The sequence below is a fragment of the Rhinatrema bivittatum genome, chromosome 1 (genome assembly GCF_901001135.1).
Source record: "Rhinatrema bivittatum chromosome 1, aRhiBiv1.1, whole genome shotgun sequence".
Lineage (NCBI taxonomy): Eukaryota > Metazoa > Chordata > Amphibia > Gymnophiona > Rhinatrematidae > Rhinatrema > Rhinatrema bivittatum.
This window is the reverse complement of record NC_042615.1, coordinates 52,472,033-52,496,160: the sequence shown is the minus strand read 5'-3', so window position 1 is coordinate 52,496,160 and position 24,128 is coordinate 52,472,033.

Here is a 24,128-nt window from a genome sequence, read left to right as displayed (position 1 = left end):
GCAGGACCCTTCCACTACTTGGCAGGAGTAAATGTCCAAGGCACACAGCTGAATAGTTCCCGAGTCAGCTCGAAGATCTTTACGGTGGCATTAGAAGTGCAGTGGGCTGAATATTCCCAGCGATCCTGCTTGGTAATGAATCTCAGAAATTTTGACATAGCTGATGCCATGGAACATAATGCAGCTCGTCTGGTCTGTGTCATGCCTTGTCTCCGCTCTTTTCAATTCCAATTTCCCACTTCTCTCCTGCTTCAGCACCTCCTCACCCTCACTTGTCCATTTTAGTTCTCTCTGTCTCCGTGCATCCTATTTCTTTTACTCGTTTTCCTAAGTTTGATCTTGAATTATTTTTCTCTGTAAAGTTTCATTCATTAAAGTATTTATAGAAGCATAAAGAAAATAAATAAGCTCCCCTCCCCCAAACATATTTTTATATAATAAAATGTTACATGCACTTTGCAGAATAGCCAGGGCTCAATGAATAGAAATATGAGGTTGGGGGGAATTATTGCACAGAAAAACATTAAGGGCCCAATATTCCAGATTATCCGGCTATGTAAGTTAGTCGGTTAAGTCTTGCCTGGTTACCTCACTTGGGATACTCAGCAGCACAGCTATGCTGCTGAATATTCTCATATTTGGCGATACTTAGCTGGATAAGTTATATCCAGATATGTTAGACCTGCTTTTTAGCAGATCTAATTTATCCAACTAACTTAACCAGATAAGTCAGAATGCTGGCACTTATCCGGCTAAGTAGCTCTGAATATCGGCCTCTAAGAGGTCCACATCCAAAGGGATTTGCCCGGTTAAGCTAGCACTTAGCCAGACAGACATCGGGGTCCTGGAATTCCCGCCTATTTGACTACCCCCAGGTTAGCTGGCTAATTAGCTGGCTATCAACTTAGCCAGATGAATCAGGAGTTGGTCCAGGTGCATTGAAGGGTGGAGAAAGTTAGTCAGATAGTTCAGCCTGGTAGGAGTACCCAGATAACTGAAATCTTAACTGGTTATATTCAAAATATTGCTGCTTATTTACATCCCCCATAAAAACCCCACCTTCCAGGCCAGCAGGCCCAATTCTCTACCCTAGCTCCTCTCCCCCCCCCCCCCCCCCATCTCCCTCCCCAAATCTGTAAAATTGATGTCTGGCATAGTGGCTGATATGGGGAACCCCCCCCCCCCCTCAAGGTCCCCAAGCAAAATAAAATATGTTATGGGCCATAGTGGACTGAGGAACCTACCCCCCCCCCCCCCCGCATCCTCTCACCCAGATTTTCAAGCTAGCCCCCTGGGCCCCCTCCTAGCCTCTACCCTCCATCGTACCCACAACCCCTACCTTGGTCCTTCTTCCTCTCCTGGAACCACTCCCCTTCCAAAATCCCCCAAACCAACAGAAGGGCAGAACATTTGTAGCGCTCATGGTGGCGTCAAGCGTTACTTTGATAGCATCGTTAGTAGCACACACCGCTATTGTTGCTGTTAAAGCGATACCGGATAATGTCACAGTAATATAGCAAAACAGTAACATAGTATTGTCAGCAGAAAAAGACCAAATGGTCCATCCCGTCTGCCCAGCAAGCTTCCCATGGTTAAGGGTAGTAACGTCTGCTCCATGCCTTATGTTAAGAATGGTATAGTTACATGTCAGGCGTGATGAGAATGCACTGCACTCCTGGGCTTGGGGTATTAGGAGTATTAGTATGGTTGTAGGAGGGGCTGATGGTGGGAGGGGGAGGGTAAGTGTTAGGAGGTGGGGGCAGAAGACCTCATGTTATTTTCTAAACAATGGGTGGGCCATGAGGAGGCTCTTTGGGCTTCTGAGGCCTGCAAAATATTTTAGTTTGCTTGAGGGGCATTGGGGGGCGGGGCGGGGGGGGGGGGCAGGTAGGGGCAATGTCGGTCGCAATGCCCCACATCAATTTTGCAGCTTTTGAGGGGTGGGAAGTGGAGGTTGAAACGTTCGTGCTATATTTTGAATATAGCAGATTAAAATTTAAGTTATGCAGGTACATCTACACAGATAACTTCAAACCTAACTGGTTATATTTAAATATAGTCTGTTAGATTTTAAAAATTAGCCAAGTATGTGCACCTGGATATCTTTAGCTGAGTATATTCGGTGGGAGACACGTCCTGCTGAATATCCGAGACAAGTTATCTAGCTAACTCCCCGGCCTACTGTGTATGGACCTCGTAATTTCAAAGCAGAAGTGTAGCAGGTAGGGTGCGTCCCCTTGTGTCTGAACAATGTGAGAATCCTGTGTATTTATAATGGCTCCATCCTTTAGCAGCAAAGCTCTGAAAAGACAAAGACACTTACTCAGTTAAAAAATATATTTTTGTTTATTGAATGAATTATTACTGAGATGTAAGCATTCATTATTATGCACATGATAGTAATTTAGACAGCAGGTGGCTATTTGTATTTTCTGCGATAAACAATAGCACGGTTGGTAAACAATGACTACATCAAATATACTGCGCTGACGAGCTGGCTCTGACTCCTTTTCTCTACTTAATCCTACCTATCGCCCACACAAGCCAGGGTAAGAATTTCCAGCAATTATGTACCACCTATCAGTTTCCGTGACAAGTAACTATTTGCTGGGTGACCTTTTTTTTTAAGTCTCTTTGTAAGTACAGTACACCTAGTTGTTTATGTATCCAGCACTTCGAAAAATGTCTCTTTTTCATTCTATGGACAAAGGCCTGATTTAAAGTTATCTGGTATGCCCATAGGGCCTGGCAATTAGGTACCAGGAACTGGATTCTGTAAAATTCAGCATAAGAACATAATAATTGTTATACTGGGTCAGACCAAGGTTCCGTCAAGCCCAGTATTCTGTTTCCAGCAGTGGCCAGTCCAGGCCACAAGTACTTGACAGGATCCCAAACAATAGGTACATCTCATGCTGCTGATGCCTAGTGATCTGGTTAATAACAGTTTATGGACTTCACCTCCAAGGACTTGTCCAAACCATTTTTTAAATCCATCTGCGTTTACCACATCCTTCAGCAATGAATTCCAGAGCTTAACTGTGTGTTGAGTGTAAAATAATATTCTCCAATTTGTTTTAAATGTGCTACTTACTAACTTCATGGAGTGTCCCCTAGTTTTTGACTTTGGGAGCCGTGACTTCTGTTCTTGTTCCCTTTGGCCCCCTCCCATTTTCCCATCCCTGAAATGATTGTAATCTTTGGCATTAAACGGCCGCAGTTTTTATTAACTTAACAATTAATATGAAATCAACATCATAACAACTTCACCCCACCCGGGCCAATCCTTTGGGTTCCACCACTTTCTGGGACCACGCCCCTGCGCCGCCTGCCATGATTTCCAGCAAGGCGACATCACTTCCAACCCCCTGCCCGCGTTTACAAGCAAAGGGGGCCCTGCCTCCGGGCGTGGTCCCCACCCCTCCGACAACCTGCCTTTCATCAGCCCCGTGGCTGACCGATGTCCAATTTATTTATTTATTTATTTATTTATAGATTTTTCTATACCGGGGTACGTAAATAACACCACCTCGGTTTACATTCAAACAGTAATTCAGCATTGCGCTTTACAATATAACAAGGTAACTAAACGAAAAACAATACAGTATATAACTTTATATTAATAGAATATCAGCAATATATGAGAGATTGTGGCAGTTAGGAAGAGTAGTTGAGGATTCAGATCATTGATAGTAGGCTTTTTTAAATAGCCAGGTTTTAAGGTTTTGTTTAAATTTTTTGTGACAGAGTTCCTGGCGTAATTCAGAGAGCATGGTGTTCCATATTGTTGATCCAGCAATGATGAAAGATCGATCTTTTGTACTAGAGAGTTTAGTCAGATTGGGTGCTGGGATATTTAGTTTGGCTAAATTCTGGAATCTCGTTGGGCGGGAAGACGTTTTGAATTGTAGTTCATCTGTAAACCAGAGCATTTCTCTGTTTTGAATGGCTTTGTGTATCAGCGACATAGATTTATAAATTATCCTGTAAGCCACAGGTAGCCAGTGCAAAGACTGAAGAGCTGGAGTGATGTGATCATGGCGGCATGTGTCGGTGATAATGCGGGCAGCTGCATTTTGCAGCATTTGCAAAGGTTGAATGGTGGCTTTGGGTAGACCCAGTAACAGAGCATTGCAGTAATCAATCTTTGATAAAATAGTTGCTTGTAAAACTGTGCGGAAATCATATTGGTATAATAGAGATTTAATCCGTTTAAGCGTAAATAGCTTAAAGAAACCATTTTTTACCGTATCCGCGATGAATTTTTTAAATGAGAGATTGCTGTCAATGATGATACCAAGGCTGCGTACTTGTTGTGAAATAGTGGAGTTGTTTTGAGCAATATCAGAGTTGATCAGTATTGTATTTTTTGGAGGTGAAATTATGATAAGTTCAGTTTTATTGGTATTTATAGCCAATTGGTTGTCTGTGAGGATTGTTTTAATTTCTAATAAAGCTACCTTCCAGGTATTCAGTGCATTTGTGATTGTGCTGGTTATAGGTATGAGTATTTGAACATCATCTGCGTAGATGAAGTGTTGAAGACCCAATTTAGAGAGTAGCCGGCATAGCGGTGTAAGGTAAACATTGAACAATGTGGAACAATAAGTCCCTATTGGCCTGGGTACCCACCACCAGCGCCAGGCAGTGTTTACACTTGCCTGGTGCCCCCCAACACCAACCCCTAGCTGCGGCCCTTCCATCCCTTGCACAATTCCTTTCAAGTGTCTCCTGTATTTCATTGTTGAACAGGTCGCATCCAATATCTGATAGATGTACTCTATCCTGCTGGTAAAGGCCCTCACAGTGTCCATCAGCCCATTCGTGCTGTATCTGACAAGCCCCCACGTGCACTAACCATCCTCCAATTTGTCTGTTTAACTTTTTTCGGGCTCTCCCCCATAACTTTTGTTTTGCAAATTTAATGCATGATATAATGTCGGACCAGCAGATGAGCGCTCCCGGGACCCATGATTGTATTTCCCATGGGTCCCTCTTTACCTGACATAATAGTTGTCTGCATGACACTGCACCTAAATCGTTCCTGCCCAGGTGAACTATTATAATGTCTGGTATTGCCAATGTTTGCCTCTTGATCCACAGTTTGGGCAGTAGCTGCCCCCAGCACATTCCATGCTTCCCCATCCAAATGATGCGCACCCCCCGGCCTGCCAAGCCCAAATGCGGGCAGATTCTGCGCTGCTGTGCTCTCTGTGCCGCCCAATGCACGAATGAGTGCCCCACGATCCTCACCTCTACCAGCCTAGGATACGATTCTGCAATTAAAAAACACTCTAATTAATCAACCTGACATAAGAATTTACCACGGAGGAACACCATCTCCCAGTCTGTTGTATTGCCTCCGTTGTCAACCCTGCCTGCGCTGCGCTAGTGGCTGCCCCTATTCTAAAGGAGTGAGTCCCAAAGTTATCCGCATTCCTTCCCACCCTGTTTAAGTTTCACTTGAGTATCGCTGAAAACTGGTATCGTGTTAAGGGGGCCCTATCTTCATGTATAAGTTAGGGATGTGAATCGTTTTTGAACGATTAAAATTATCGTCAGATAATTTTAAAATCGTCCAAAAGCATTAGAGTGCAGATACAATACAAATGCCCCCGATTTATCGTCAGGGCCATTTGTATTGTATCGTTAAATAGGGCGCGAGAAAACCGGCACACCAAAAAAACCCTAAGACCCACCCCGAACATTTAAAAGAAATCCCCCACCCTCCCGAACCCCCCCAAAATGTTTTAAATTACCTAGGGTCCAGTGGGGGGGGGGGGGTCTCGACGCGATATCCCTCTCTCTCTCTCTGGCCACGGCTGGGTTGAGAAATGGCGCCGGTGGCCCTTTGCCCTTATCATGTGACAGGGCAAAGGTAGTGCCGGCGCCATTTTGTTTCCTGGCTCCCGACGTCACGCCTGCTGGAGATTGCCCCCGGACCCCCACAAGACTTGCCAAAAGTCCAGCGGGAGTCCGGGAGCGACCTCCTGCACGCGGGCCGTATTGCCAATCTTCAAAATGGCGCCGGCGCTACCTTTGCCCTCACTATGTCATACGGGCGACCATCGCCCGTATGACATAGTGAGGGCAAAGGTAGCGCCGTTTTTCCGTTTTGCCGTACGGCCGGTGCCATTTTGCACAAAATGTCGCCGGCCGTACGGCAAAACGATTCGACTGCAGGAGGTCGTTCCCGGACCCCCACTGGATTTTTGGCAAGTCTTGTGGGGGTCAGGAGGCCCCCCCAAGCTGGCCAAAAGTCCCTGGGGGTCCAGCGGGGGTCCGGGAGCGATCTCCTACGCTCCTGACGTCGGGGGACAAAAAACAAAATGGCGCCAGCGCCATTTCTACAACGCACCGCAGGCCCGAGAGTAAAAGATCACACCGGGACCCCTGCTCTGGACCCCAGGTAATTTAAGGCATTTTGGGGGGGTTCGGGAGGGTGGGGGATTTATTTTAAAGGGTCGGGGTGGGTTTTAGGGTTGTTTTAGTGTGCCGGTTTTTCCGCCCTCCCCCTTCCCCTTCCCCATCCCCCTTCCCCCAATTTACGATTTTTGACGATAAATCGGGGGAATTCCTATTGTATCGCGCTTCTAACGATTTTTGACGATTTAAAATATATCGGACGATATTTTAAATCGTCAAAAAACGATTCACATCCCTATTATATACCATCGCAACGGTTTACATGTAGGCACATATTTAATGTAGGTAAAAGTGTACTATAGTACATTCTAACAGGTGCCGTCAAAGGTTCGATTACAATATATCATCATACATAGTCAATTTGCGAAGTAGTTCATGACCGATTGTACCAAGGTACTTACACAAGTAGATTTATCACACATAGTAATGTAGTTATGCTTATTGTGGTATAGAGTTCATAGACTAATCTACTGAACAGTCCTAAGTACTGTGTGTCGGTGCTCTTCTGCCTATTCCTGAATAATTTCTATTCTCCCGTCTCTTTGTAAAATGCTTGTTTAAAAAGCCATGTTTTTAAACTTTTCTTAAATGCCTTGAGATAGTCTGATCTCTGGAGGCCTTGTGTTCCAGATTATGGGTCCTGCTAGTGATAAGGCTCTTTCTCTCACTTGGGTCAGTCTTGCTGTTTTTCTGAGGGAATGGTTAGGAGTGCTTTATTTGCTGATCAGAGGTTTCTATGTGGAACGTGTACCCGTAATGCTGTGTTTAACCAGTCTGATTTCTCATCATAAATTAGTTTGTGAATGGTACATAGGGTTTTGTACATTGTAATGTCTTCCCTGATCTGTGCTTCCTGCTTTTTCATTCGTTTCTCATGCTCACATGTGTAAATGTAACCCCTTTGACTTTGTTTCTACTTGATCTTTTTTGGGCAGGGCAGGCTGAGTTGAGAATCTGGCTGCACAGGATAACATGGGCCCCAGGCTCAGCCTCCTGCTGCTCTAAGCAGATGGGGAGAGGGTCAGTAGTTAGGTCTAGGCCCTAGAGGGAACACTGGAATTTGCTTTGTTGGTGGGGATTTAAAATCTGGCAAACTTGGTCCCTTTTGTCTTATTGGACAGAGCTTACAAGGGCTCAAGGAAAAAGGGTAGGAGCTGGCAGATAGTAAGGGCAGGGGGACGTGTTTACCCTTGCCTTTTGTTTTCTGCCGTGGTGAGCTGTATTGTATATAGATAGTGGGTTTTTCCTGTTGTTAAGGCCCAGTATAGTGTGAAAGTCTCCCAGAGCAGCTGCCTGACCAAGAGCAGTCTGAGGAGGTCGGCTTTGATCCGGAGGTCACTGTGGTGGTGAGTAATAGGGATTCTGGGGAAGAGGGGATTTAGGGGCAACCACTTGCCATGGCTGGCGCAGCTACTGTTTGCCTCTGATTTCAGGTTCGGGTGGTATAAGAGTAATGGGAGGAATCCCTCTTCCTCCGGGCTTGGGGTGCATTGATGGTCCGGGGGGGGGGGGGGGGGAGGAGTTGGGATCTGCCGTGATGAGCACGCAATGGTTTCATTCTCCAATTTCCCTCAGAGTTTGTGATCTCAGGGCAAGGGATGCAGTCAGGTGATGCAGGTGCAGGGTGGGCTTTTCTTGGTGTGCAGTAGGCTGCAAGAGGAATCAAATTTCATTCTGGAAAAAGTTGGTGTGATTGTCTATGGCATGTGAGGCTCTGCCAGTGTATGGGGAGGCAGTGGAATGGGCTTAGACCACAGAGCCATGATGGGAAAAACTTCTTCTAGTATGGGGTCATCTGTCCTGTCTTGCAGTGGGGAAGGATTGAGTCAGGAAGCTGAGGTGGGAAGGTCAGAGGTAATGGGAGGATAGCTTCTGGGATGAGTGGGATCAAGTGCTGGTTGTAGTGAGGTCTATGGTAGGGACCCAGGGTCCCTTGAGTCTTACACAGTTAATAACCCTGGGTTCATGTCATGTTCTGCAGTAGTATTGCCACAGGGATGGGAGGATGGATTATTTAGCCTGAGGGCACGCCACATGGGTGGAAGGCTGGGGTTTCCCCAACCATTGCTGAGTAGGAATGGGTTTTGGGTATGACCTTGGATGGGCAGTGGTTTTCCCTGTAGATTTATTTCTCTGGGTTCTAGTAATCAGGGCTATTTTCAAGGGTGCCTGCCTCAGGGATGGTAAGTTGAGGGTTCAGAATTATGGTCGGCTCAGCCTATTCCTGGGGGTTACAGGGATTGGCAATCTGCTTCAGGCATGCTTGCATGAATTTTTTTTTTCCTGTAGCTGGGGCTTGTCACATGGAATGTTTGTTACCTGGTGTAGTATCTGCTGTCCCTCCTGAGGTGTCATTTTTCCTTTCCAGGTGGCTGTTCAGGGACAGGGTTCACATGATGCAGCAGATGGTCTTGGCACATCCCATCAAGAAGACTGGAGGAGTATCCCTGCAGTAGCTGCTCATAGCATTTCTCCTCAGGCTGTGGTGGGCACCAGGGGAGTGGAGCAAGTGGTCCGTGAGCTGGGAGAGATGACGGCATAGGGTGACACAGAGCCCGCTTGTGTAGCATTGCAATTGGATCCTGTCCTTTCAGAGATTGATTCTTCTGTAGGGATTGTAGGAGGGGGTAAGCAATCTGTGCAAGGTAAGAAAGGTGATGGGATTTCAAAGAACAGGAGACTAGGATAGGTCTAAACATACACAGTGCATGGATGCTCCAGTTCCTCTAGTTTGTCAACTTCTAACTCTTCTTCCTCATGGGATAGACCTGCTGGGATGAGGTCATCAGATAAGGGTAATGATAGGGGCACACCAGCCTTGGTGACATTGCCTGAGCTTTGGAAAGGCATATCTCATTCTTTGCAGAATAAGACAAGGAAGCATAGATACATTAACATTTTTAGTCTGTTGGAAAGGAAGGAGGGTAAGAAGAGGAAGGACAAAGAGAGACTTTAAGATATTCAAAAGAGGGTTCCTTGTACTATTTTGAACTGCATTGGGTGCTACCTTCAGTTAGCAAGTATGGTATGGCATTATGATCCATCTCAGTGTGGGCCTATGTTGGCCTGGGCTAACATGAAACTGGCAGCAAACAAGGATTACAGGGGCTGGGCGTGGCTCAACTATGATGAATAAAGCGACTACATTTGTATCATCTGTAGGTACTCCTAGAGGAGTTAGTTCTGTGATGGGGACACAGCCTTTCCAAGGGGCAGCCACATCAAGCCACGTGGCCAAACAAGGGTCCAAGTTGTTAGATATTTGCTGGAGGTTTAACTGATCCATGTGCAACTTTTAGGATTGTAAATTTAAACACCGCTGTTCAGGGTGCAGGGCTCATCATTCAGCCAGCAAAGGTCCCAATCATCCCTGGAAAGGGGAGGGGGCAGGGGGAAGGGGGCAGGTTTCAGCAGCAGAGGGTTCCAATCAACAATTATGCCTACTTTAGGCTTTATATATTGTATCTATGTTATAATCCCCATATATTTATTTCCAAGTTATTTCTTCCTGTTCATTGTAAGACAATTACTTGTCACTGTTAAAGTTTAAAATGTAAACCGAATTGATCAGTAATTCTGTTATTGGAAAGTCGGTATAGAAAAGCTATGAATAAATAAATAAAATAAAATTACTTTGGGAGGATTGTTGCAATCATGGAGCCTTGGTTTTAGTATTTTCCCAAAGTAGATGTAGCAGTCACCTTATATAATGGTTTATTTTTCAGTTTAGGATCCCATACACTGGTCCTTTGGAAAATAGTTAGGTGGAGAATTGTAATTCAGAGTTCAAGCTGTGGAATATAGTTCAGGAGAAACCACAGGCTGAGCTGGAGTTGGATGGGATTGCAGGGCCATTTGCTGAGCCTCCTTTTGAAAAGATAATTTTGCCTCCTTTTGTTATAACTCCAAAGAAGGAACCAGGCAAGTGTAAATTGATTCATACCTTGTCTTTCCCTAAAGGAAATCATGCAAAAGATTTTATACCTAGAGAACTTTGCATGGTGCGTTTCTCATCCTTTGACTGTTGTGCAGATAGTGTGTCATTGAAAGTCGGTGAGACTTTCTGGCCAAAGTGATCTATGAGTCTGCTTCCCATCTCTTACCTGTCCATCCTGACAGCTTTCCTTTATTGGGATTTCATTTTAGGGGTTGTTTTTTTGACTACTGTGCCAACAGGTTATTCATAGAAACATACAAACATAGAAATGACAGCAGAAAAGGACCAATGGTCCATTCAGTCTGCCCAGCAAGCTTCCCATGGCAGTATCTGCCGCTCCATGCAGGTTACCCCCATGTATCAGTCAGTTTTGCTTGACGTGCTTTGCTTATGCACTTGGCTGTAGAAGCAGCCCTGTATTTTTTTCTTAATGTCTGAGCATCAGTACCCCACACTATAAAGAAGTCATGGCTCGTGTTGGTTGTCTCTGAATCCAAATTTCTCTTTCCTGTCAGCCCTCACCTCCCTCCTTTGTAGCAGAGAGCAATGGTGGAGTTGCATCAAAAGTATCAAGGTTTATTTGGTTAAGGGTAGTAACTACTGCACCAGCAAGTTACCCCCATGCATGCTTTCTTCATTTCCTTTAGGACTTGGACGTAGAAACAGTCCTGTGCTTTTTCCGCATAACAGTATTCCAGAGAATGGAAATTGGGGCCCTCAGTAGTCGCTTGAATCAGTTCCATTAAAAGCATCAAAGCATATTGATTAAGGGTGGCAATTTCCATGCTTTCTGCTAAGGGTAGTAACTGCTGTGCCAGCAAGTTACCCCCCTGTATGCTTGCTTGTCTCATTTCTGTCCTCTAGCCTTTGAAGATCCACAGTGTTTATCCCATGCCCCTTGGAATTCTTTGACTGTTTTCTTCTTTACCACCTCCTCCGGAAGGGCATTCCAGGCATCCACCACCCGCTCCGTGAATAAGTATTTCCTGATGTTGGTTCTGAGTCGTCCCCCATGAAGTTTCGTTTCGTGACCCCTAGTTCTATTGTTTTCTTTCCTTTGGAAAATGTTCAGTGTCCATACATGATTGAAACCTTTTAGGTATCTTAAGGTCTGGATCGTATTCCATTGCCTGTGGAGGTTTTTGTTTTTAGAAGATAATGAGGTACTAGGGGTGTGCATTCGTTTTGAACGCATATGTAAAATGTAACTTTTTTTTTTTTTTAACTTAAAAAAGTGATGAGGCGAAAACGATCGGATTTCCAACTTATTCAACATAGCTATGTTGAATACGTTGGAAATTGCGATTGTTGAACATTTGGCCAGCTTGGGGGGGGCCTCCTAACCCCCCCAAGCTGGCCAAAAGTTCCGGTTGTGTCCAACGAGGGTCCCGGAGCGAACGCGCAGGGAATCACGTGACGTCCGCGTCACTCTGACGTGACGCCGACGTCACGTGCTCCTCGCAAAGGAATACAGAAATGGCGTCCTGACTCCCCGCTGGACCACCAGGGAGTTTTGGTAAGTCTTGGGGGGGATTAAGGAGGGTGAGGGGTTTAAATTTTTATTTAGGGAATCGGTGCACGTATGGACATAGACTCAACTTATGGAATTCTACATATGTCCATATTGACCGAAATTGACCCCCCCTTTTGACTTATGGACTTATGAACATAAACTTTTTGTCTGCACATCCCTATGAGGTACTGCATAAAGAACAGTTTGGTTTTTGTAAGGGCTATAGAAAAGAGAATTTACTGGGGTTCCTTTTGGATGACGTATATAAAAAGCTGGAGCAAAATAAAACTGGAATACTTGTTCAGCTTGACATACCTACTGAATTTGACGCCATCCCCCATACTAGTCTATTGATGAAGTTGAGCGAATTAGGTATTGGGGGAATCATGAGGCAGTGGTTTCAGTCATTTTTGAAAGAGCAATGCCAGTTGGTTAGTTTTAGTGTTACGAGGTCTGACTGGTTTCATTACTCTATATCAGAATACCCCAAGGCTCCTCATTATCTTCTGTTTTATTTAGATCATTAGGTGATGTTTTGAATTCTCTTGAGCATCTTTTTAAATTGTATGCAGATGATGATCAATGTTATATTTCTAGTCCAGCTGCCGGTGATTTTCCTCATGCAGAATGAAGACATGAGACCATTTAAATGCATCCAGTAACAACTGGATGCATTTAAATGGTCTCGTTTTGAATCACAACAAAACCATGGTTTTATGGTTAGGTACCAATACTTTGCAATCTTTGTGAACCAATTTTGATTTGTTTAGTTATCCACTGCAGATAAGCAATAAATCCTGTGATTTAGTAGTAGAATTGGATTATTCTCTTTCATTGAGGACACAGATCAGTAATGAGATGAATCTTAAGAACCACACGCGAGTGCACATGTGCACACATTTGCTGGCGTGCACACATGGATGAGGTGATTTTATAACATACGCGTGAATATGCATGTATATGTGCATTTGTTATAAATTTGGCTATGCGCGCGCGTGCATGATTTTATATTGATGCGTACATGTGCGTGCAAATGCCGCTTCAGGCGTAAGTGGGGGGAATTTGAGTAGCTACACGCACCATCGCAATAGCTCCTTTACCCAGTTCACTCCCAGTTTGCCCCAGTAAAGGAGAGGACTTCCTAAACCTCCTAGCTAACTTGCCTCCCTTTTACCCTATTACCCCCAACCCTGAAAACCCTGCTGACTAGCCTATTTTTGTTTTTGTTACATTACTTACACGCTGTCCATAGCAGAAGTAAAATTATGTGGTTAGGGACCACAGCGTATGCTTGTGCGCTTAACTACTTATACGCTGACTTCATTTTACAGTCTTGGCCTGCCCGTGGCCTGCCCAGGCCCCTCCCAGGCCTCATCCACACCCCACCTCTTTTTTGGTTTTTATGATTTCTACGCATAGTGGGAGATATGTGCATACCCAGGTGGGTTTTAATATCTGTGCGGTGTGCACCATGCCGAGTCACGCACATATCTCCAGGTTTCAATGAGGATAAGGGTTTTAAAATCTACCAGCAATTTGCAAAAACATCTTTTTCTTTTAAATTAAGAATGATCCGTCCCTTGAAGTTTATTTTATCTAATAGAGATTTTCAAATGATAGTATAGGTCATGGGTGCTCAAATCGGTCCTACAGGCCCCCCCCCCCCTTCCAGCCAGCCAGTCAGGTTTTCAGGATATCCCTAATAAATATGCATGGGAAATATTTGTATACACAGGAGGTAGTGCATGCAAATAAATCTCATGCATATTCATTAGGAATATCCTGAAAACCCAACTGGTTGGGGGGGGGCCATAGGTCTGGATTGAGTACCTCTGGAGTAGGCTATTGTGTTGAGAAATCTTGATTACTGTAACTCTTTGTTTCTTGCTTTACCTAGAAACCTTCTTCAGGTATTGGAGTTGGTACAAAATGCCGCAGTTCACATAGTATGTGGTTTATCTTGGGAATAAGCTTGACACCCTGTAGGAAGGAACTGTACTGGTTGCTGATGAAGGAGAGGATTCAGTTTAAGTTCTTAACTATAGCTCATAAATCAATTTACTCAGAGTTGTTTTATCTTTGGGATCAACTACAAAAATATGTGCCTTCATGTAATTTTCGCTCCCCTTCTCATAATATGCTTAGTCCTCCTTCTGCAACTGAATTTCATTTAAAAATAACCAGATAAAGAGCTTTCTCCTTAGCAACTGCAGCATTATGCAATTTCCTTCCTTTAAATGTTTTACAGGCACAAGTTTATTTATCGTTAAGAAATTAAGTCAAGGGTTTTCTTTTTAACCAAGTATATTCAAGTTCTTCTGGAGAATGAAGCATTAGACAGTTTATGCTCAAATACTTGTAGTATTTTATTTATTTTTAATTTTTATTGATATATTTTTATTTGTGTTAAAATGTATGTTTTTATGTTTGTTTGGCTTTTATGTATGTATAAAGTTGTAATTCGCTCTGAATGTATGGAAATAGCAGAATATAATTATTAAATAAATAAAAATACCTGACTGGCTAGTTATGTCTTGAGGACTGGGTTGAAAGCTACTGATGTAAATTATATACATACTGAAAAAGTGAATCTTAGTAGCTGTTACATCAATGAAGTAAAAGAACATCAAGGACATATCTATTGTATTTGATAGATTACAGAAAGTATTTACATATTGCAGGTTGATATGGTAATGTAGTAACATAGATAATACTCAGCTACCACTCAATCTACTGGCAGTGATCCATTTGGTTTCTGGGAGTTATAGACTATTCCAATCCAACTACCCCCAAAACTTGCATTATCTCTAGATTATATACAGTAGAAGAGTGTGGTCAAAATACAATAGATAAAAACTTATAGTTAGCATTACAATAGAACAAATCCTACAGTTAGCATCTTATGCCATATAAAGAATAGGCTCTTATAGAAATATAGGTGAAATAAAAAAGGAGATATTCATTTAAGTTTTTAATCATAAGCCCTAAAATAAATTTACATATTTAAAAGCACACACACACACACATCACAAAACCATTTATTCAAGAAGTTTACCTTAGTTTTTAAAATTTAAAATATTAAGAATGAACTAATATCTAAGAGAATTGATTCTGTTTGTCATTAGTAGCGGTCATCTGTTTAATCTCTTACGGAGAATGACTAGTAAAAACATAAAGTTAATGGTGAGCTTTCTGGAATAATGTAGTTAATAAATTTTCTTACAGGCTCTAAATGATGATGCTTTTCATTCCTATTTCTTTTAATTGTTAACTATTATGTTACAATTTTCGCTAAAATTGAATATATCTTTATAGTGAAAGACTATGAGCCCTGTGTATTAAGTATGTTTTCCATACACCCAAAAAAGGAGAAAACCTTCACTGCACAGTCCTCTAAATATGTGCGTGATTCATGATCAATATATGTCAAAATGTCTCACTCCTTCTGCTTACATTCTTCATAATTCCAAATTACTATCCCACACGCTGTAACTCATGGGAACACTTTAATAATAGTTTTAGGACTTTCATCCAAAGGGCCAAGGTGCACCAAGTATGCAACTCACTCTGCACCTATTTATTACTATGCTGCTCAATCTTTTATCATTGTCCTTTAGTGTCCATTTTTTAACATTTTTATGCATATAAAACCATATCAGGTGAACTAAAAACTCAATTCTAAAGGAAGAACATATATCCTTCAAACACAGAGGTCCTAGTTTGATTACTCAGCAATCACCCTTATTTCGGAAATTGTCCTGCATCCAGGAAACTCTTCCTGCACACAGTATTCATATGGGAACCTTTGTGTTCTCAGGTCACAGCAACATGGCTGAGGTCCAGGGCTCAGACCTTGCCCCAGGCATGCAACTGGAGCAAGGTCAGGTAGATGCCATTTTGGAAAATGACACAACTAGATCCAGGCTAGGGGGCACCCTGGGCCCTGCTGCTTGCATATTTTCCATATCTTGAGGTACTGGGTTGAGAGAAGGGGTTTAGGGGGGTGAGGGTCTGGGGTGGTTCATCACTAAATTCCAATGATTCTTTATTGGACTTGGGGGAGGTCTGGGATGGTGTTAATTGGGGCACCTATAGATTCCAACAATGTTTTTTTTAAACAGGGGGTTAGGGGCAAAGAGTGAACAAGCATGACTCTTTTTTTTTTTTGATGGGGGTATACCTTCTGGCCTATATGTTATCTATGAGGACTAGGTTGGGGGGACATCATTGCACAATCAATGGAGTTTATTTTTAAACTTTTGTTTTCAGGGCCGCCTTGATTGGCGGTCCAGTCTGAGGAGGGAGGGGTCATGTTTAACCCCCACATACATTTCAACATGTTTTGGCAGCTTTATTTTTTTAACCAGTGTGCAACGGTGGCCCTGTGCATTAGGAGTAGCCATCGCCAACAAAGGACCATGCCGCATTGTTTTGCCTTGCAATTTTTTTGCAGTGAAACAAAACAACGATGATAGAGCTGCAATATTTTTTCAGGGGAAGGGTCCACTATTGTGGGTACAAACCCCTGCAATAGTGGGGCCCCTCCCGAGAAAAAAATCATGGCTTATTGAATCCAGGCCTAAGTCCTCTCCTCCCCAGAAGCCTTCACTCCACTCATTATTTAGCCAGATAACTAGTTATCAGCTAAGTGGTGGCCATTCAATGGAGCTGGATATTCAACCACCGCTACTTATTTATTAATTTTTAACAATTTTTATTCTGCTATCTATCAGCAAAGCTGTCCAATGTGGAGTTCAACACAACATAAACAGTCTCATGAAAACAATTACATCATCATAAAATTAATACATTAATAATACATTCATGTACAACAATAAAATGTGTCGGTACATTATGTTCAAAGCTCAAAGGAAAGGTCAACTCTAACAGCAAAAGCTTCTTGAAATAATAAGGATTTATCCAGTTAAATATACCTGAATATTGCCCTCAATATATATAAACCCTGACTTATTACCAGCTCTTCTCTTATAAACTGCTTTCGGTCATTTTATTTTATTGATGGTCTCCATCAAATGACTTATGAGGAGAGACTGAAGGACCTAAATATGTATATGCTGGAAGAAAGGAGTTGCAGGCGAGATATGATACAGACCTTCAGATACCTAAAAGTTTTAAAGATGCACGATCTTCAAACCTTTTCCATTGGAAAGGAAACAGTAGGACCAAGGGTCACATCAGGAAAAACCAGGAAAATTTTCTTCATGGAGAGAGTGGTGGATGCCTGTAATGCCCTTCCAGAGGCAGTAGTAAAGACAAACAGTCAAATAATTCAAAAGGTCATGGGATAAATACTGTCGATCCCTAAAGGCTAGAGGACAGAAATGAAGAAAAGAGTGCATGGGGGTAACCCGCTCAGTTTGATAGTTACTACCCTTATCAAAAGCACAGGGATTACTACCTCAACCAATAATCTGCAATATTTTTTTTCCAACTGCAACATCATTCTCCGCTTTGATGGGGGGGGGGGGGAGGGTGAAGGGGAATTGGATTCAGATGTCAGCCAACATGGACATCAACTTTTAATGGTCTGGGGGTACTGATATGCAGACCTAAGGGGAAAAAGCACAGGACTGTTTCTATGGCCAAGTCCAAAAGCAAAGCAAGTCAGCATTGCTGGAATTTTCTGGAAGGCTCCTCAACTAGTAAAAATGTTGCTAGCAGTAATTTTGTATGGGTTTGACAGTTACTTGGTTTTTTATTGCAAATATTTCTACCCTTATCATAAGGATTGACGGTAAATGCATGGACTACCCTTAAGAGAAACATGAGGTGACCAGCATGCCATGGTAGATATTACCATTAGAAGCTTGCTGGGCAGACTGGATTGACCATTTGGTCTTTTTCTGCTATTATTACTATATTACTATGTTACAACTTGTCTTTACTATTTTATACTGTTTTTGATTTGCTTTTATATTGGAATTTTGTTTCTTTTTGTCATATAATTTCTATTTTCCCAAGGTGTAGAATGCATGGAGTCTCAAACAGTACAAAAGCATCAGAAATACCAAGGAAATATAAGAGGGGTACAGGGAACCAACAATGGTTGTATGAACTGGCTATGGCAGCAAAGGCAGCACCAACAATGGCATAAATAACTGTTCTTCAAAACTGTTCTTCAAACCATCATATTCTCCAAAATTGACTATTGTAACTCCCTACTCCTTGGTTTCCCCATCTCATCCATCAAACCCCTTCAACTGCTTCAGAATGCCACAGCTAGAATTCTCACCAATACTCGCAAAAAAGACCATATTACTCCCATTCTGAGAGATCTCTACTGGCTCCCTATTGCCTCAATAATTCAATATAAAACCCTAACTCTCATACACAAAACTCTATTCAATGAAAATATACAATGGCTACAAGACTCCATCCGCTTTCATAAATCTGACAGACCCACCAGATCAGACTACCAAAGAATCTTATACACACCCTCTCCCAAACTCACACATCTCTCCTCCACAAGGGCCCGAGCATTCTCCTTACCTGGTCCCACTTTGTGGAACAAAATGCCCCCCCGACCTCCGCATAGAGCCTTGCTTGCAAAAATTTAAAAAAAAACTTTAAAACGTGGCTCTTTAAACAAGCTTTCGGCTAACACCACCCATCCCTTTCCACCCTGCAAATCCATCTCTATTCCATTTAACACCGCCTTCCTTGATTTTCCACCACTTGGGTAATCTCTTACATGTTATTCTTAAGCGTCCACCTTCCAACCGTCAAGTATTTAATTTAACTGGCTTTCTTCTCCCGCCCCCGTTTCACATCCTGTTATATACTCCTAAACCTAATTTCCTCTCTTCTTTATTTTAGCTGCCTTATTTATTCCCCTGCCAACCACTATGTCGAACATTTATACCTCATTATAATAAGCTCAATGTTCCTGGTAAACCGTTGACTTGTACATAGTTCTTAAGTTCTTACTTATTCTATACCTATGTGATATTATTTTGTTCCATATAACTTTTATGCCTCATATTATAATTGCTATGATAACTGTTAACTGATATGATGCGTGTATCTGTAATGCTCCATTCTATTTACACTGTTTCTTTGTAAACTCTCCAATTGCTCTGTTTTCTTTGTAAACCATCTAATTGCACAGTGTTTCTTTGTAAACCGATACGATGTGCAAACAGCAATTGGTATAGAAAAACTTTTAAAATAAATAAATAAATAAATAGATATCCCAAAGTGCCAAAATGGCATCGAAATGACAGGTTTTCTCCAAGGCACCATAAGAGAGGCAGTAATAGTGGCAGGCTTAGATAGCAAGGCATAAAACCAGAAAAGAGGTATGGTGGGAGAAGAAACATATATTTTTTTCTTTTTTCACATTTTTCTTTTGGGATCAAAACTCTCCAGCATAAAAGAAGAAAGAAGAAGGGGAGGAGAACTAGACTGGAATCCAATCAGAAAACACAAAGACATCAAAATCTGCTTGGTGGTACATCTGGGGGGGCACAGCAGGTAGGCTGAGTGGCAGAAAGACCACCAAGGTTTTGGCCCCTTCAAGGGCATGGCAGCTAAGTAGAGTGGCAGAAAGACCCACAAGGTGGTTGATCAGAGACAAGGCAGCTAGGCAGAGTAGCAGCTAGACCTGCAGGGTACTTTCAGTCATTTTGCCACTTGCATGAAAATTCTGTAAAACCCAGCAGAGTCAGATTGATTTTCAAAATACCAGCTTTTTCATCATCCCTGGCACCAGCATCCTGGGGGACTGACGCTGGCACTGGAGTTGAGGTTGAGGGGGATAGAAGGAAAAAGTCCAGCAGATTGTTCATGCTTTCTACCTGCACTGCCTACTCTTTCTGGGGGGGGGTTGCTTTCAACACAGCCAATATTATCTCTCTCCTCCATTATTTCAGTGGAGGCTAAGGTACAACTGATTAGATCTCACACATTTTTTTCAGCTACTAGCTCTTTAATAGCTTCTGATTCAGGGAATTTCAGAAACATTTCTTCCTCAATCAGTTGTTAAAAATACTGCCTCCATTACCTCAGAAGCAGTAATCATGGAGAAGTGTGCTGCTGGCTTTGGGTGCTGCACTTCTGCTGCACCTGTCCTTGCCCCTACCCCTTCTAATACCAGCCTTCAATGGCTCTCCTGCCTTTTGCTCCTGCTTCAAAACAAGAGAAAGAGGTACAGGCAGAGGTAGCACATGCTTTCTCAATTTCAATTTCTTCTGACTTGAGCTGGTGCCTTCCGCTCCTGTTTTTCTGTGGTTAAAAAAAATTATATCATAAATTTAGGGGGAAGACTTCCTTTTTTCTTATTTTTACTAGTGCTGCTTATACTTATCACGGGCTAGGCTGGCTCTGTAGCAATACCCAATCCTCTATCTTTGCCATCCCTTCCTTTGCCCCTTCCTCGCAGTGGCATGATGGAATTTGAAGTGCCTACTGGGGGTTTTGATAACACAATATAATTTATTGATACTGTTTCAGCACTCTCAGTATCACTCTAATACTGAATGAGAGTGTCTGACTGACATACACACACACACACACACACACACACACATAATCTAATTCACAGATTGAATTCAAGTCAGTGTATAGCAAGCACTGCCAACTTGCCAGAGTTAGCAGCTTGCTTGGGCACGAGCACACATACAGTATATGTGTGTGCAGTGCTGACTGACTCCTTTTGCACATACACAAAACAACTGTTAGAAAGAGAACCCAGAAGGCTGGCACGGCTGTGCTACTCTTCACTTCAGTATGTCCGCGGATAAACTTGAATGAGAAACAAACAAATAAAATGAAAAATTTTTTTCTTTAAATACATAGGCCCCCTCCATTCATTTCAGGGGTCAATGAATGAAACAAAAAATGAACTCATTCATTGTATTGTACCCATTTGTTTCAAATGAATGCACATTTCTAGAAATTAGACTATATAGTAAGAGGATTCGGTAGGGGCTAGGGGGGATCAGAAGAAGGCCCAGGAAGGGGAGGGTGGTGTTTGCAGCAAGAGCCCAACAATTATTTTTTTTAGACAAAAATGAATGAAATTTCATTCCTTTGTCTTCTGTTTCATTTTAATGTTAAAACAAATGTACATTCTCAAGTTGACCCTCAGGATCCAGGACATCCCACAGGCACTGTTCCATGGTATGGCAGACTGGGATGGGTACAAGGACAGCCAGCCTCAGCCACATCAGTAAACAGTTCACGAAGATTTCTTGAGACCGAGGGGCCTACACAGATTCAGTTTCTTAAACAGCAGCATGAGCAGGAGCAAAAGTGCAGCTTTCTGGCAGCAACAAAAACAAGAGCAAAGACACAGCTTATTTAGCAGCAAAATAAATAGATTTATTTATTTTATCTATTTCACATTTTTTCTATACCGAGCTTCATGGTTGAATACCATATCAGATCGGTTTACATCGAACGAGGGATAGAGACTTGTAACAAAAAAACGGAACAATACGTTATAATCAGAAAGAGAGCAAGAAAGCTACATTGAACAAGGACTATAAACTTGGAGGCTTTACAGCTTGGAAGTAAATAGAGTAAAAAAGGCCCGAGCAGGATATACAATCGAATCTCCTCAGCTAGGTAAACACAAGCTAATTAAAAGTTTCTTGAGTTCAGGGCCTCATGCTCGCTTAGTCGGAGCTGTCCTTGCAGCTGGCCAATAGCATCTCTCGCTCTCTTAGCCTGGAGGCCAGGATTTTCAAGGCCTCATGATTTTTGCTATGTCTATCAGGAGAGGCCTGTTCCCCAGCAACCTGCTGCCTTCTATCCAGGACCTTCTTTGTAGAGCAGCGAATGTGCAAAACCTGACCTGACTTATTTTATGCAGTTTCCTGTAACATTAGGAACTGTTACTCATGGGCATCAGGGTGATGGAGCATGGCCATTGTCCTCTAGTGTTTCTCTTCCGTGGGCTAATGGTAATGATGCTGATTTTTTTTTTTCTTCAGCTTGTTTTTGATGTCCCTGTACCAGTGCATGCAACGCTTGGTTTGTTACACTTTCGCTTGACATGCCCTCATCTGCCACACCTATATACTCCACTCTGTCACTTATTAGATACAAAGACTGACAAGCCAAACCCACAAACTCTTTCACACAAGTTTACACCCACAAAAAGACCACACTATCAACATGTTAAGTAGAGCACTTGTATGCATTTGCATGTCATGACTTTATTGATAAAGTGTTAACTTTGCATTAGCATGCATGTACAAATTGGTGCACTAATGCACAATTTTAACACTGTTTAGTAAACTGACCTGTAAACAGAACTTATGGGCCTCATCTGCTAGTTTATAGAGGGGGTAAGTTTTATTCGAGCAAATGCTTTTTAAAATCAGGCCCTTGTGTTCTGACCTGTGACTTTCAGATGGTTCAAGATTATTTACAGAAAACAAAGTATTATGTGCTTGTGGTAATACTACTAGCTTTTAAGCTTCTAAGCAACACAAACTAAATTCAAATACTGATATCTGAGAATTACTCAACATGATGCAGAAGTATGAAAAACAACAGAGTTAAGGAAGCAGATTGCAAAGCTTTTCCTGATCTCTCCCATATCTCCTCCTCCTACTCAGTCTGATCTCCAGCTCCAAAAACTCCTACATCCCTTTCCTGAGTTTTCTCCACTCTGCACCCAACTCTAGCCTTAAGGACTTTATACACAGAGGATGCCTTCTGTTCTGCCTTTCATCACTAGCAGTTTGGCAGACTTATTCCGGTTCTGAAATACCATTCTGTTGTGAGGGATCTGGTGACGCTTTCCGTGAGTCCAGCTCTCAAGCTACAATAATTGAAAGTTTTCTGAGCAAATAAATCTGAGAAGTCAGTTTTGAATATAGTGTGAGAAGCAAGTGACTTTGGACCCACACAAAGTGAAAAGAATTCATGTATGCAGATTATCTTAGATGTGAATGGCATTAACACTGATCAGGAATGTCTGTCCAAAAACAGATTAGGGATGTAGCCAAAAGTAATTGGGCCAGTAATGCTTCCACACATATCCAAGGCATGAACATTATCCTGTTATACCTGGGCTTCCACAAATTATGGTCTGAGTGAAATGCATGCTAATTGTAACTGAAAAATTCATCATTCTTCTACCAACCATTTCAGAGGAAGGAATAGTTTCTTCAGAGTCCTATGCAGCAGTTGATTGCACCATAGAATTTACTTAATAGCCCAACCACTTCCTTGAAATGCAGTTCAAACAGGGTAAGGTACACACAAACTAAAAATATAATTCCACTGTGTAGTCATTGGGATGCATTATGTCTGAGATTCATTGGAAACAATTTAAAGCAACAACATGATGCATGACATAGGTTTAATAGTGCACTTAGCAGCTAATATGACAAAGTAAATATCCTGCTTCTTCTTCCAGCTTGAGTTCAATTTCCAAGAGGACTCGAAAAGTTTATCCAAATAGGCTAGTGCCTTCATTCTGTAAATTAGGTTGTTGCTGCTGAATTTCTTAATAGGCACTTTTGTTAACTCTAGGGCTTTACGAATATATCAGTGATTCTAGTTTTGCAGTGGTTGTGGATTTGTATGGTTTGTCCAAAATGAAATCAACAAAAAAGCTGGGGTTTCAAACAAATCAAAGCTCAAAATACTTGATTTTCTTAACTGGTATCATAACCTGTGAAACAAAGACATTGCCTGTGGCTTCAACTCCTAATATAATCATGTACCAATATTTGTTGTATTTTCCCTATGTAAATAAAAACATGGCAAATAGCAACTTCAATGTCCAATACAGTGATATATAAATTGCATCATTAGCCACCTAAAACAATGCAAGGTTTTATCTTAATTGCGTCTTTGATGGCTTAAAACCTGCCAAGCTCCAACCTGTATGCAGGTTCCCAAAATGAAAAAGTGGCCACACATAAAAACTTATCTTATGGAAAACCCTGAACTTATCTTGCTGTCTTCTTATCCTAATCAAAAGGCCAGAACCCTAGGGGAACCTTAGCTCAACACAGTATTTCAACAGCTGACCATCTACTTCAGGGGTAGAATGGAACACCTATGAAAAATAGAAATACGTCATAAAGATGGTATTCGATACCAGTACAAGTAAAAATCTTACTTACAAAAACATAGCTTATACTTCTATGTTCAGAACATGACCACCATTATCAGGGGTCAAGGTGTCTGATGTAAGATGTCAAAATATTTAAAGAGACCAAAGCAATGCATAGTTTGTAATTGACACATATACATATAATTTCAAACTTG